This window comes from Melanerpes formicivorus, unplaced genomic scaffold, assembly GCF_026170545.1.
Source record: "Melanerpes formicivorus ecotype bairdi unplaced genomic scaffold, bMelFor1.0.p_v2 SCAF_2, whole genome shotgun sequence".
Lineage (NCBI taxonomy): Eukaryota > Metazoa > Chordata > Aves > Piciformes > Picidae > Melanerpes > Melanerpes formicivorus.
The window spans coordinates 21271853-21287356 of NW_027142354.1; the positions used below are offsets into that span (position 1 = coordinate 21271853).

General features: G+C 38.6%; 1 protein-coding gene across 1 annotated transcript in view; it reads right to left on the bottom strand.

Moving 5' to 3' along the window:
• PRKN (parkin RBR E3 ubiquitin protein ligase) overlaps positions 1-15504 on the bottom strand; it is a 797047-nt gene that overhangs the window by 153862 nt on the left and 627681 nt on the right. The gene's annotated exons all lie outside the window — the stretch shown is intronic.

Below are 15504 nucleotides of genomic sequence, written 5' to 3' on the forward strand. Positions count from 1 at the left end.
GCTTCAAAATTAAGGTTCTTGCTGGAGCAAAGCATTATGAGGCTTGAAGTTCAGATTGTAACATGAGCAGCTTTCTGATCTGGCTGCTGCTTCTGATTTCCATGTTTTGGGGTATTGGTCTTTTCTGCTGGGCTAGCTGTTGCATGCTTGGATGGTGGGAATTTTTTTATCACTGATTTCTGCTGCTACCTTTGCTTTTGCTAAGGTAATTGTATAGCATATGATCTCAGTAAACTCTTTGTCTTAACCCAGAGGGTTGTTCTGTGTCACTTTCCTTCCTCTATGTGTAGGGGTAGTGGAGCTTGTGAGAGCAGGCTGTGTTGACCCACACAGGACAACATGTTCCTGTGTGACCTTCTCAAGGCAAACCTGCCTTAGCAGGGGGGAGTTGACTTGGTGATCTCCAGATATCCCTTCCAACACCTACCATTCTGTGATTCTGTGAGTGTTTCAATAACACAGATGTCTTTGGAAAAGAAGAATAGAAAAGGACATATTGTCAAAAGCAAGATGAACTGAATTCTCTCCTTTCAAAGTCAGTAAGCATGCATTTTGATTGCAAAGCTCAGTTCTGCCATTGGCCAATGCCAAACCAGAGAGCATTACAAGAAATATTTACATATTGTTTATGCACCCAGATGTCAACATGGTGAAGATCTTTCCTGCAAGTCTTTAAAAGTCTCTCTAAAACTACAAATGGTGAGCTCAAGCAAACTAGCATAGCAACAATTCAGTCAATGGTGCTTACGCATGTTCATGCCAGCAAAATATTGGCTACGTACACAAAATATAATATTTTGTTAAAAGGACTGTGCCAGCATCTATTTAAGCACCCCTTTTCAAAGCTTAATCTGCAATAAGAAATCAATTTGCCTTTTATAATTTATTTTATTTTTTAATTAAAACCCCACAGAACTGAAATACTATTTTCTCCTAATTAATACCTCTGTCACACAGTATTATAGTTTGGTTTTTTTCTTGATAGACTTCTGATTGCTGGAGTCAGTAAAAAGACCTATACAAAATTTTCCTGTCACAAAAAGCTGCTGAAGGTAATATTCAAGAAAGTTTGATGAAAGCTTGATTGTCAGGACACAATACTTGTCCTCTTCTGACCAGTTACCAGAGATGTTAATTGCCCAGCTGAATGAGTTACATTTTTATTTGTATGCACTTAGTTTCAAAATCATCCAAGGCCACAAAAGGTAATTTTGCTCTTATGCAAAAGGACTGCAATAGATTTGGGAAAGGATCACATAAGGTTTGTCTACTGGCATCAAATAAAACATCTCAGATGACAGGAAATTCTGCTGGCCTGGATTTCCTGCATTGTGCATAATGCTGGTCTTCACTGTGCTGCTACTCACTGGTTTTGTTTTTATGATGCTTTAAAGCCAAATGATTAAAAGTTATGAACCATCTTAGCCATTTTCTACCTGCATTTTTCTTTTAATCTTTACAACAGAAAACATCTGTAGGAACATTAACATAGCATCTCAGTCTAGAACATGCTTCTTTGCTTGCTTTTTTTTTGTGTATTAAAAATAACACCTAAATCAGACTTGAACAAGTTCTGTTTAGTCACATCAGCATTCCAACCCTGAATTGTAGAGCTGCACAATGCCAGCGTGTCACGGCTCATTATTTTTGGCAGTTTTCTGTATATGCTGCACCGTTACGTGAGAAACTGTTGAAAGAGTCTGTCAGAGAGGAGGAATTTTCTAAAAAAAGCCCATCACTATTGCCCAAGAGACTAAGACTTCAGGGCAACCATGCAATAGTGCAAACATATTTGAGTAATAGTCTGTACCATCTGGTTGCTCAGCATTCTAGTTCAAATTACAGGCGTAAATTTACCCGTGCAATTCTCAGTAAAGTCAGAGAATACTAAATTGATACAACAAAATAAAATCTGTGCTATCTGCAATGAGAAATTGAACTGTGACCTTGGCTGACCAAACACAGCAGCTCCAGAAGCAAGTAGGCTTTTGTGAAATTGAAGTAAATTTTACAGAAAATACTTCTTAATTAACAGAAGTCACTTGTACAAATTCTTCAAAGCTTCAAAGAGTCAGGAAACCCTGAAGTTCTAAGCTTCTAACATTTCAGGGGACTTTCTCTTTCTCTTTTTTCTTTTTTTTTCTTTTTTTCCTCCCAAAGTTGAGATACAACAGAGCTGCTCTAAACTTCTTTTGGAAGACTCAACACCTTCTGTCACATACCTTGGCAGTGAAAATCTCATTGCAGGGATCTGGGCTGAAAGGAGCTGTTCACTCTCAGTATACTAGGTTTGTAGCTCAATCAGATCAATTCATGAAAGGTTTTCTCATCTTTTATTCAAAAAGTAGTTGAAATCTCTAAAGCAAACTCTGTTCTCTCAAATTCCCACCTTCATGCTGGCACTGGCCTTTGATGATGATCAGTACCTTTGAGAAGGCAAGTGAGAGGTCAGGAGCTTTCAGCATGTGGTAGAGACTTTATAAAGAGATAAGATTGTCTTCTCAGGGAAAATCCAACTATCTCTGAATAGAAGTCAACACCAGGCAAAAATAACTATAGAAGAATTTCAGTTGCCAGTTACTGAAGAGCAAGTCTTTAAAAGAATGTCATTTCTGAATGCCAGAATTAAGCAGGTGCAATACAGGTTTCCAAGCTGAAATTAAACCAAAGTACACAAAGCCATTTTACAGTTGATGGCTGTAAAGACCAAGAGCTCAGAATTGGATTGTGAGAGTAAATGTTTCCTCTTTTTCTCCTTAAAAGCTGAATTAAGGAAACTGTACTCCTACAATTTTTCAGATGACAGAAAGAACAGTTTCAACAATTTGTGTTGCAATGAATTTCCACCTCACTTGTATTTTACCAAGTGAGGATATTACACAGACTCTGTCATGTAGATTAAGCCATTGCACCATCAAGAAAGATGTGGCTAGGTGCCACAGAACAAACACAGCTTTTTGTAACTTTAATTACAATTCCAGTGTTCAAAGACATGAAAATGCAACTTTTAAAGGTTATTTTCTGCCCACAGTACAGGAAAATCAATATGTCAACATATGCCAAGCTCAAAAAAAATCTGACAGAAAAACTAAAGACGAACACATGTAGGTCTTGCATAAGCATGCATAAGCATGCACAAAATTACTACTGGATAAAGGAGAATGGCAAACAATATTCAGTGACCCAGAAACAGCAATGCTTTTCTTTCTACTTTTCCATTTCTTTCTTATCATGGGTTATGATGTCATTCTGTATAAACAGTATATTAAAAAAATGCTATTCCTTTAATCAGTGCAGCATTTATAAGACTTCAATGTGAGCCTTTCACTGAGAGCTTAGACAAATATTTAAACTGCTACATAAATGACTCAGACAACAAGGCAAGCCCAGGCCACTCTAAAAATAAATGTTCATGGACAATAAGCCTATCCATGCAAAAAAGAATTTAAAAAAGCCATGGAATACATTATGTCTCTCAGAATAGTACAGACATATCTGGATGAATGGATATGATTTTCTCTTTTTCACAGAGATTTTATGACAGAAAACCATTTTCAGAACACTAAAGAATGAAGCGATCATCTACAAGTGACCTGTACTCTCCTAATGGAGTTCAAATCTTGTTACCTAATTTCTTCCTCCTTTGCAGCAGCAATACATGTATGCATATTTTATTGCTCTCTGTGAGGGAACATGGCAAAGTTCCACTTGTGAAATGAGGACAGTTTTGCATTTCACCTTAATCACATCAAATTAGGGCAGGTGGTAACCCTGCAGGCAACATAATTATGAAAAATGCCTGCATTCGATGCAAACTGTCCTTTCACTCTTGAGGTCTAATAGGACATCATAGTACAATCTTTTTACATTTTACCATCAGCTCAGAACTCGTAAGCCCACAGAGGGGAGGACTACATACTGCTCCCATTTTTATCTGTGTAAGTCCCGACAAATAATACATATGTTCTTCAATATTTACTCTACCATAAGAGGAAGAGTGTTCCTGGGAGTGCAAAAGCTGGCGTGGGATGAAAACTGAAGTTAAACAGAGAAGAATAAGAAATTAAGTCACTCTCCAGTCAGGACTAGTTCTAACAACGCTGTGTGAGACAGACTAATCCTGCATTACAAACAGTGATTCGTGTTTCTACTATAAAAAAAACCTGACAGGCAGGCATAAATACAAGAGATCATGCTGTCTGCTCATCCAACAGAAAAGTATTGGAACGACCTGAGAGAATCCCCAAAGACAGGGAGTTAGAGACTTTTCTGATTTTATATTGATGTATTTGACCTATTCTTGAACAGATCATTTGTGATGAATAGCTGGTGAAACACATTTTAAATAAGCTGGAAATTTAACACAAAACTCTGCGCTCCATTAAAAGGATAATACAGCCAGGTTCATTTAGAATATTACTCCTTTGAAGACACCCCGAGCAGTACAATAACAAATGTTATATCAAAGATGCACTCAGCAACAAATGCAGTATGAGTCTCTGCGAGGCAATTTTTCAGTATGTCAGAATTATAATATTGCTACAGGGAAACAAATTAAGCAGCACAAGCTAGGCTGTTGGGATCACTTTATTAGCCATGCAGTGTTTTCTCATAAAAAATGCTTTGCTCTGGAGCTGTCAATGACATCAAAGATGGCCAATCAATTTTTATGGTGCACAACTTACTATTTGCCTGTACATAAACAAAACACTCTAACATCCAGCCCTCTTTCTGCAACACTTCAAAAATAATATTGAAAATAGCAAAACAATTCCTGATCATTTTTATTGTATGGCTGAAATCCAGTCCAGTATGGGGGCTTATTTTTAATCAGGAAGGATAAAACTGGTAATGAAGGAATACTGAAAAATTTCTGCCTCATGGTAGAATTCACAGATTTCTGTGAAATACTGAAAAATATTCTGCTCTGGTTAATCATCATGCCGATAATTTTTATCCCTTGTGCATAGAAGATAAAATACAGCCTGTACTAGGTGGATAGGCCCTTTTAATGGGCCAGAGAAGGATGCTGTGCTTCCATCGTGATCATAAATTTCCAAGATTGTTACAATTTTCCCCAAGCTCAGTGGCTGCACCGCACTAGGAGTGAAGGGGGAAATGGATATGCTTTGCTATGTACAGGGAAGGAGAGAGGCCCCACAGCTCAGCATTATGCCATGAAATTCATCAGTACCCTGAAGTGAATTAGTGCAAGCAATTTCATGAGATTATGCTAGCAATTTAGTACAGAACAGCTGCCACACCACACTAGAGGATACTGCTTCTAGTCTTTACTTACATGGCCACAAATAACTTTTGAGTTAATCCAGAACATGCAGCATACCACATCCATGTTTTATCTTTACCACCTTACACAGAGATATGCTATGCCTTGTAATTAGCTGGCCTTGTCTATTTTTTTTTTTTTTTTTTTTAATGTACAATAATTCCATTATCACAAATTAAAAATTAAATTAGCCACTCCATGACATTAGTTCTTGGATTACTTCCCATATCTAGAACATGCACAATTTTTTCTCTCATCTACACGTTTTTGTGTATCCTTTGAACAACGCAGTGTTTCTATACTGTGAGACTGAAGCCAGAACAGACATGTATAGAAGCAACCCTTCAGCCTTAATAACTGCATATATGAAACCTGACAGGGTATATAGTCCAAATGCAGAGGCTTTGATGGGGTACATGTGGTTTCTCCCCTACCTTGGGTTACAGGTATTGCTATGTCAATCATTTTCAATCAGGAAAAAAAAGAGTAATTTCAAAAATTTATGCTTAGTGGGACCCTAGAGTTACAAAGCTTGGCACTACAAATGCTGAGGCAGATGTGAGAAATTGGGACTGGAATGTCTCTGACCTTGATGCTAACCCTGAGGAAAGCTGACAAGACAAGTCAGAACTGGTGTCCTCCAGGAACCCTCTCTCCTTCCCTCACACAGTCTCCCCCCTTGCCCAGTAACAGCTTAGGCATGACTGTCCTCTGTTTTTGTCTTTCTGTTTGCAAGATTCAAAGTCAAGTTATTGAAACTAACCATAAGGTTCAGCTGTTTTGCTCTTAGTAAAATGCTCACTTGATTTTGCTTCATTTCAATAGATCACTGAGTTGCAGTTGTGAAAAATAACTCTAGCTCTCACTGCAAGTACACTTACCTTTCAACACTATGTTAACTATTTTTTCTATGGAGTACTCCTAAGCAGTCATTTATATGTTAAGTACTGAACTCTGCATTGCTTCCGTCTTTCAATATTACATTGCTTGCTATGTATTTTCCACTTGTGTCTGTTATGCCATGGATCAGAAATTCATTCCTTCTACTTCTGCCTGGCTTCACAATACTGTCATGCATGAAATTTCAAAGATATATTTTTTCCTGACTGAGAATTATTGGATATACAGCTATAAAAGCATATATAAAAGCTAAAAGCCCTTAGAATTATTTGGAGGGGAAACAAAACATCCCTTAAGCACCAAATCAGCTGGAAATTCTTCATACTGCTATTCTGTAGCAATTCCTGCAGGATTTGCTTTCTATTGTAGCTTAGTTCCTGTTTGCTCCAGGAAATAGATCGTCAATTATGATAAATGATTCTTTATGGCAGGATTTCAACTCAGGCTACAGAAAACTATATCTAATGAGATTATCTGATTTTTTTTTTATTTTTTTTTTAAGGATCAATAATTTATTTATAGGCAGGGGACTCAAAGGTTAATTTCTAGTGCTTTACTTACCAAGCCATCCAGTACTCAAAAGACTTGTAGGAGATGTACAATCAGAACTGACTAATCCACATCAGCTTGTTTAAAAAAATTGTCAGATTAACAAATCAATGATACTTACACACTACAAAATTGGTTTCCACTCAAAAGCTGACTGGATTTACACAGTTTACATGGAGTATAAATCCTGTTTTCACGTAATTTAGCAGGGATCCCAGGCAATGTGATTCTCCCCTCTCTTGTCAATTCACAAGGCACAAACTGGCCAGCAGAAATCCTATTGCATGTTGATGGAAGTCTATTGAGGGAAACATGGGAGGAGGAAAAAAAAGAGCAAAGTAGGATTTTTGGTATTTGTGATAGATAGCTGTCACTGCTTATTCTTCTATCTCTGGTTCCACAGCTAACTGTGATTTTCCATTTAGACAGCTTTCCCTTGCTTACTAGTTCTGCCAAGAAGCATGCCTTGCCTAACTTGTGACACATTGATGCCTCATTCATGCAACAACCCTGTTAGGGGGCTGCATGAAGGTAGCATCAATTGGTGCCGTGTTCATGGGGTTTTTATCCATTTCCCCATTTTAATTCCACTCAAAGCTGTGACGGTCATTATAAAAGAATCAACAGTGTGGTTAATGTTAAGCAGTCTGTGGCACTGAATGCAGAAGTTAACTTTGCGGCAATGAATCCTTTGGTATGTGCATGCACATCTCTTTCACTCTCTCTCTTTTCCTCTTTCTTTCCATATATTTATTGTTTCCCTTTGAAGGTTGTTGACCATTACCTAGTTTTAGCTTTATTTTTCGTTACTTTTGGAATCTGATGGAGAGTGGGTTGCAGGAACACAGCACACTTGAATTCATTATATCCTACTTCACTGGGACAATAACAAATCAAGTAAGAAAACATCTGAAAGGTACAATGATATTTTTGTTTTGTGTTGTGTTTTGTTTTGTTTAATTGTGTGTGTGTGTGTAAAGGCCACTGAATTAGAAGAGCTGTGATTTAAAACTGAGTCAGGTGACAGGTGCTTAATCAACTGAATCTCCAACTCTAATAATAGTTTTTTACCTTCTTTCTATACCTGAACAATAGGATCTGAAGACAAACATAATCTGCTATTAAAAAAATACACCATAGTGTCAGTTTGCATTTTTTGTCATGTATCTACAGATCCAAATGAACTGAAGGTTAATGCTAATATTTAAGACAGATTATACATAATCTAAGAGGACATATGATATTTTTATGTTTCAGGCTAATGCTTTGTGTCTTTGTTGTTCAGCAGGGTCTCATGCAGGAAAGTAAGCCAATGTCATTGGCTGTCTCAATATTAAATAGATAAATAAATAAATAGAGACAAAGTTAACCAGGATGGAAGTGGCTGAAATAAGTGGCATGTACACAGTACAGTAAACGATTCTGCTGAGCACCATTCTAATTTGTCCCAATCTACTACAACCAATTACTCCTGCTTCACAGGCTCCTTATCTTAGGTTTTCCAAGCCAGCTAGCCTCTCTTTCATGATAAAAGACAGAGCAGTATTTCAGAAAATTGCACATTAGATAAAGAACAAACCCAGCGTTAGAAATAATTGCCTCTATTTTTTTCCCCAGCTGAGCCAATCCTCCATCCAAATAGTTGAAAAGCTAAATACCTTCAAAGTTAGGTCTCAGTAATCCATCTCTATTGGCCACAAAATAATAGGCTTGACAATATTGTAGAACCATTGCTCTTCAAATTAGTGTCTGTTGGAAAGAGCTGGGAAAATAATCTCTGAGAGGTCAGGAAGAGCAAAAAAGGACTGGGTTGAATTGTGCTCTCTACAATACCGGCTAGACATAACACACACTTGTGACACAGATGCAACACTTGAGTTCCACTCCACAAAAGGTAAAAATCATTCAGCCTTGCTTCTTTCTCCTCCCTCCCCCTTCTCATTTCCCTCTGGAAAAGTAAAGATAACTTTGGCTTGGGAGAAGCTTGGGAGTAAGTACTGTAGATAAATATACTGAACCTAACAAAAAAATCCATCTGTTTCTCTCAGTATCCTGTCTTCAGCACAGGTTCATAACAGATGCTATGAGAAGAGCATAAGGAACAAGTGAAGAGTTAAGTATTTCTGTATACCATGCTTATCTGCAGGCTGCAGTTTAGGGACATTCTACAACAACCAGATGCAACCAGATCACCTTTTACCCTTGCCAGTTTAAGGAATTCTCCATTAGTGCATCTAGTGACTTTGGGAATCATGAATATTTTTGGTGTCTGCAATACCCTTAAGCAATAGCTTCTATCATTTTAATTCACAGTGGGTGAGCTTTCTCTGTTTGCTTTATACCTGCTACCTCACAGCTGTATGGCTATCTCTAGTTCTCACCTAGTCATAATGGTTAAATTCCTATTAATCTTTTCCATTCATCTCATGATTTTAGAAAATGCCATCATGTTTTTATCCAAATGCCCCTTGTCAGAACAGGAAAATAAATGTCTCATCACACACAAACTATTCTGTATCTCCAACCATCTTTGCTGCTTTGTGTTTAAACAATAGTTAGCACTTTCTTTTTCAGAGACATTAACCAAAACTGAACTTGGGTATGTAGAGAGCAGGATGTGCTCTCAATTAACCACAGAGAAACAACATTTTCTCATTCTTAAATAGTTCCTAAGATCTTAATAGCTCTTTTGACTTTCACTTATTTTCAGCGAACCATCTGAGCAGAAAGCTAAATAAATATGGCAGCAGGTGAGACCAGTGCCACTCTACCTTATTTTGCTCTTGTACACTCCAAATGATGCCACTCCCTCTTCTTATGAGGCCTTACTATAAAGTGTGTTCAGAAATCTAAGCAACATCATGCTGACAGTCAGCTCTGTAAAATGAATCAGTTTGTTACTCACTTCTTGCACTGGAGCTGCTGCTGCAGTGGCACTGCAGCCAGCTTCAAGACATGGCCGTGCACCCCATTAATTTAACTTGCTTTCCTGGCTCTACTTCAGCTTGCCCCAGACTAAGATTTCCCTGGTAATCACACAGCTATGTCTGACTGTGCATCATGTCCCCTTGGCAAGGCACGGCTGGCCTCACTGCTGTCCTAGGAACTCTCTGCTTTGATATGCCCTGCCAGCAATTAGTCACTATACAAACTGCAAATGACTTGCCTAGTCTCTAAGGAGTTACAGATGTAGGAGCTAAGCTGTAGTATGGGGTATGAGGGGAAAAAAGAAAATGGACAAAAATCCAATAACCTGAACTAAATATGTGAAAATGAACAACCAAAAGCTTTTATATGAAAGTTGAAACTGAGGAATAAAAGACCAGGACAGCCAAAAAAGAGCAAGAACAAAGGAAATTACCATTCTGGAATAAGGAGCCATGCAATTTTCATTATACAGATCATGTAATAACAAGAAAATTACAAGGATTGTTTTATTTTCTGACATATGAAATGATACAAGATTGTCATTCAACACTAGGCAATGTCCGATGTCCAGTGGAATTTATCCAATGTCCCCAAAGAATGTTATTAAATAATGTAAGAAAAGTCAAGGATAATTAGCCTTAACTACACAACTTTCTCAAAGACACTGTATCCTGCCCTTGCTCTATATTGTCTATGGTGTTGGCAGCTTTTCTTCAAATCAAGCAGAAATGGAAGCAGAAACCACCTTTACATGTGTGCTTTATAGACTTGAAATTGAAAACCATTATTTCAATGAACCCTAGATGTGAAACTGCAGAGTTTCATGATGAGTACAAAGTTACCCACAACCTGACCTCTGCACACAGCATGCTGGAGCACTTGCTGTTTAGGTAGAGCCTGTATTGAACTCATGCAGAAAATTCCTGAGGACGAGACAATCTGTCTGGGGCCCTCAGTTTTCTTGTCTGTGTTAGGAGAAACAAGGATCTCAAACTCAGACAGTCTCTGACCCATAATAAATAGAAAACAAAATCTCTCTTTGTAGCTTAATCTTTCATCTGCAGGTCACTCCACAGGTTTTGGTGGTGGGTGGTGGTTTGGTTTTTTTTTTTAATTTCTGTCAGGACAAGCTCTTTTGTGTTTGAAAATCCTGGTTATGTGGATGGCACACCTAGCTGTGTCAAGCTGATACAACATTTATATTTATTTATGTTGCAGTTGAGCTGAAAACATTGTGCTAATAATTCCACTGTGCTAAATAGGAGAAAATGTCAAATTAAACAGATTTATATAGTCATTTGTAAGAACCTGTAAGAGTGATACAGAGTCTATAGCAGATTCCCCAATGGAGGGGGAAGAAGTACTGCACACACTTCTGTGCTGTGGATACAATAACCAATGGAAAACTGGGATATTATTTATGCCGCTCAGCAGTGAGTTTGGCCTAACTTAGGGGTCTTACATAGAAAAATATTATGCTATTGAAGATAATTCTTCAACTACCCTTTACAGACAGAAAACTATAAATCCTATGTCTTGAATTTACAGAATATAAACCAACACTCTGCAGCAGACTCAAATCTATGTTTGACAAGGACAAGGCAATGCTGCCATGCAATTACCTTGGGAACCTCCACTGTAGACAATGGCAATTGAAAGTTATATCTGGCTCCGAATCTTTCACTTTATAACTTTGTAGAGAAAGAATAACAGTCATAGTTGCATGACAAGACATCAGCTTCAGATTTCCTCTCAAAGTCTTAGCAATATTTAAATATGGCTCACTTCACATTAATGTATGCATTATATAAGATTTTTTACAATGGAATATATTAATGTGCGCTTTTCTCAAGAGACTGAAGTCTTCTCACAGACATGCCAGCTTTCTGCATAAAAGTGAGCTTAGAATTTTAAAAGGAAAATTAAAACAAAATAATAATTAAAAAACTTTTCACGTGCCCAAAAGACCAAAACAGCTAAAATTAGCAATTTCAGTGTGCAAGGTACAGCTTGTTTCTTTTCCCTTTTCTTCTTTAATTAACCTGACTTATTTACCTGGCTTGCTGGGAAAGGAATTATTAGAGTCCACTTGTTACTGGCACTGCAGCCTGCACAAAAAGTCAGAGGATGCCATAAGAAACAGCTTTCATATTATTCTTTGCTTTATCAATACAGCTATTTTTCAAACAGACTTTAGGGCGTGGAGTAGCTCTGGTTTTAGAGTAAATTTTGCTAATAAACTTCTTTTTTGGCAGGACACAATCTGCAGTTTATTCAGTATGTAGTACTCATGTGATAGTTATGGGGAGTCTGAGTTCAGTGCTCAGAAACAAACTCTCCAGTTTGAGGGAAGCAGGGCTTAGTAGGGCAGGTGGACAGAATGAAAAGCCTGAAAAGCCAGCAGCCTAAATAATTTGTACCTAGCGAACACAGAACAGCAAATGGGGATCATTTCACTAGGAAATTTGAAGGTGAGTATATAAAAAAGGAGACAGCATACAGAAAAAATACAGAACACTGAAGACATTCAGCACTAGCAGAACAAATTTTCATGTCAAATTTTCTTTAACCTGCAACTCTCAGAGCCAGACCCATTAGCACTTTGATCACCATGCCTCAACTCCAACACTGGACTACGTTTGCAGGACTGTGGCCTACATTTTCCCAACAAACAAGTCCAGGAAAGGGATGGGTTGCACTGAGGGAGCTACCAGCTGAAAGCATCTCACTAATACAAGAAGAGGTGCAGAAAAAGTGGCCTGTGTTGAGACACATCTGTAATCAGAGAGATCTCTCAAAGATTATAAGAATCATACAGTGTGTAGGTGATACCCAAAGTCAGAAGAGCGGAATATCTCCCAGCAGGAAAAGGCCCTGCTGCAGTGTGAGAGTCTAATAAGTTTGTCTCTCTCTATGTGAGTCAACAAAGATAAAGTGATAGCAGAGCCACTGGAAAGAAGGTGGAAAGAATCCTGTCCACCAATCCTGGATGCAAATCAGCTTGTGATTGCATCGTGATAACACGGGACTACAACAATGGACCCAAGGACCCAGCCATCACGCTTTCCGGGCAAGGTTGTTTCCCCCCATCAAGTACCTTGGGCAGGGTGATACGATGGTTTTCACCACCTGTGTAAAGGAATGTGGGAGGACTTGTCTGGATGGAGATGGGGTAGACGGAGATTCCCCCCTCCTCCAGCCAGGGCCTTGCCCAAACACACAGATTTCCTGCCACTGGAATTCCTGAGGGACAATATTTGACTACATACCTAAGGACTAAAAAACTGTATAAAAGACTTGAGCAACTACTGGTTTGTAGAGAGAATCAGAGGAGAGAAACAGAGGAGAAAAACGGGGAGAAAAATGGAGATGAAGAAAAACACAGGAGATGGGCCAGGCCGCTGAGAAGCCGGGACAATGCTGCTCCGGAGAACAGAAGCTGCCCGGAGGACCACAGCTCCAGCCAAATCCTCAGCACCGTTCCTGTATCAACCCAACATCTCCCCAGAGGACCACAGCTGTTCTCCAGCAAAAGCCTCACCACGGTGTCTCTACAAACCCAACATCTCCTGCAGCACCTTTCCTCCACATACTTTTAACTGTCTTGGGGGGGATGAGGGGTGTGGTAATATAATTCCTTTCCTTTTCTATCTCTCGTCTCTCTCTCTCTCTTTTCTCCCTTTCCCTTCTTATGTCCACTTTCTCTATTTTCTCCCTCTCCCTTTCTTATTTATGTAATAAATAGTCTAGCTGTTGATACTTTGGCCTTGTTTGTGCCTTTAATTTCACAACACGGGAATATTTAAAAGAACTGTGTCTCCGGACCGAGGCAGTTAATGTCTCCGGACCTTGACATGCAGGGAAAAATATGGCTGGTCATTTTGCATGCAGTTTTATACTCCCTAGCAGGAACAGATACACAGAAGGAACTAGTAACAAAAATTTAACCAAGCATTGTTGATGAGCATGACAGCGACAAAAATTACACTTGTTGATGTGCTCCTTCTCAGAAGCATGAAGCCACTGGAAATTTTCTAGAGCACATATAAATGAGCTCTGTGCTTCTCCCTGTTACCCTGTGTGGACATAAGCTATACTGCAAAAGGAAGATCAAATGGGCTAGAAGATCTGTGAACAGATGTGAAGAGATGGAAGTTCTAGATAAGGTAAAGACAAGTATGATCTAGAAGTAAATATAGGTATTGTTGACAGTGAGATAATTTGCTTGATCAACTAAGAAATGGTGTTCCATGAAGGCAACTTCCCAAAGTGGGTGAAGCAAACTCTGCCTCTTGCAGTTTCCTTTGAGAACACATGGAAAATCAACTCTATGTCAGCTGATAGGAGGACAGCATGCCTTAAGCAGTTGCCCCTTTTCTCATCCCTTTCTAGATTCAGTAATGGCAGTTCCATAGCTCTGTGTCCCCAGTTGGAAAGGGAAATCTGAGCTGACTACTTCATTTCACCTCCACTTTGCAGTCTGATGAGGTCCTGGATGTGCTCCATGATAGCACATCAACATTTAAAAAGATAAAAACACTGCTGTTGTACAAAAAGGTAAATAGAGGTCACCAACTGCAAATGTGAGTAACACAGTATTTATTAATCTCTTCTCTGTACAAAGTATCACAGTATCACTAAGGTTGGAAGAGACCTCAAGGATCATCGAGTCCAACCTGTCACCACAGACCTCATGACTAGACCATGGCACCAAGTGCTACGTCCAATTTCCTCTTGAACACCTCCAGGGATGGTGACTCCACCACCTCCCTGGGCAGCCCATTCCAATGACGAATGACTCTCTCGGTGAAGAACTTTCTCCTCATACTAAGCCTAAACTTCCCCTGGTGCAGCTTGAGACTGTGTCCCCTTGTTCTGGTGCTGGTTGCCTGGTTTACCCATCACTGAGAAAAACACTTCAGCCTCTTCAGAAAAGGATCCTCTCTTTGTGGGTCTAAAATCCATTTCAAGTGTATAACATATTGCTTTTTAATAGAATTGTATTAGTATCACTATAAGGCAATACATTAATAAACATCTTAATGGAAATATTTTCAGAAAGGCATAGCACTGACCTAGAATTCAATCAGCAATGATAAACTTACAATGGGTTTAATATAAATGTGTAGCATGAAAACACACACAGTGAAAAGAAAACCAAGTATTAATTCCTCAATAAATTAATAAAGATTGCTATCAATATATAGGAAGGGGAGTACCCCAAGATTTCCACTAAGTAAATGCTAATCCTTACACCCAGAAGACTGTTTCTAATCAATAATCCACAACACATATGTGTAAAAAAAAAAAAAAATAAAATCAGGGGGCTGTGGTGAAGATATAAATCAGAACTTTGCCTTATGTGAACTGGGATTTGATATGACCTTCATGCTGCAGACCTGTCAAGCTGTAGCAATGATGAATGCAATCAGACAGCTATTAGATGCTGTTCTAAATTAGACCCAGCAAAACCTATTGAGTTATGTCTAATAAAACAAAAAGCAGGACTGGAGTGTGAAAGGGCTTTAGCTCCCTTTAGGTAAAATTCAAAAGATAACATCAAGGCTTTGCTGAGCTAGATATGAAGGCCTTGGAAGTGGTGAGGCAAGATTATTGACTGAATATGGCTGAATGCTGCCACAATTCTCAGAGGAAGCTTAACATTTCTACAAGAATGCTATGCTTTTGCAAAGTTTTGATCAAGACAGTTAAAAATAATGTTCAAAGTTTACCTTTCTTTTTTTTTTTCCTTGCCACTAATACCTAGAAGATTAATTCTTAAGCAAGAAACATGTAAAGGGAAGTATAATTTACTTCAACACTGTTTTGTCATCTAATTC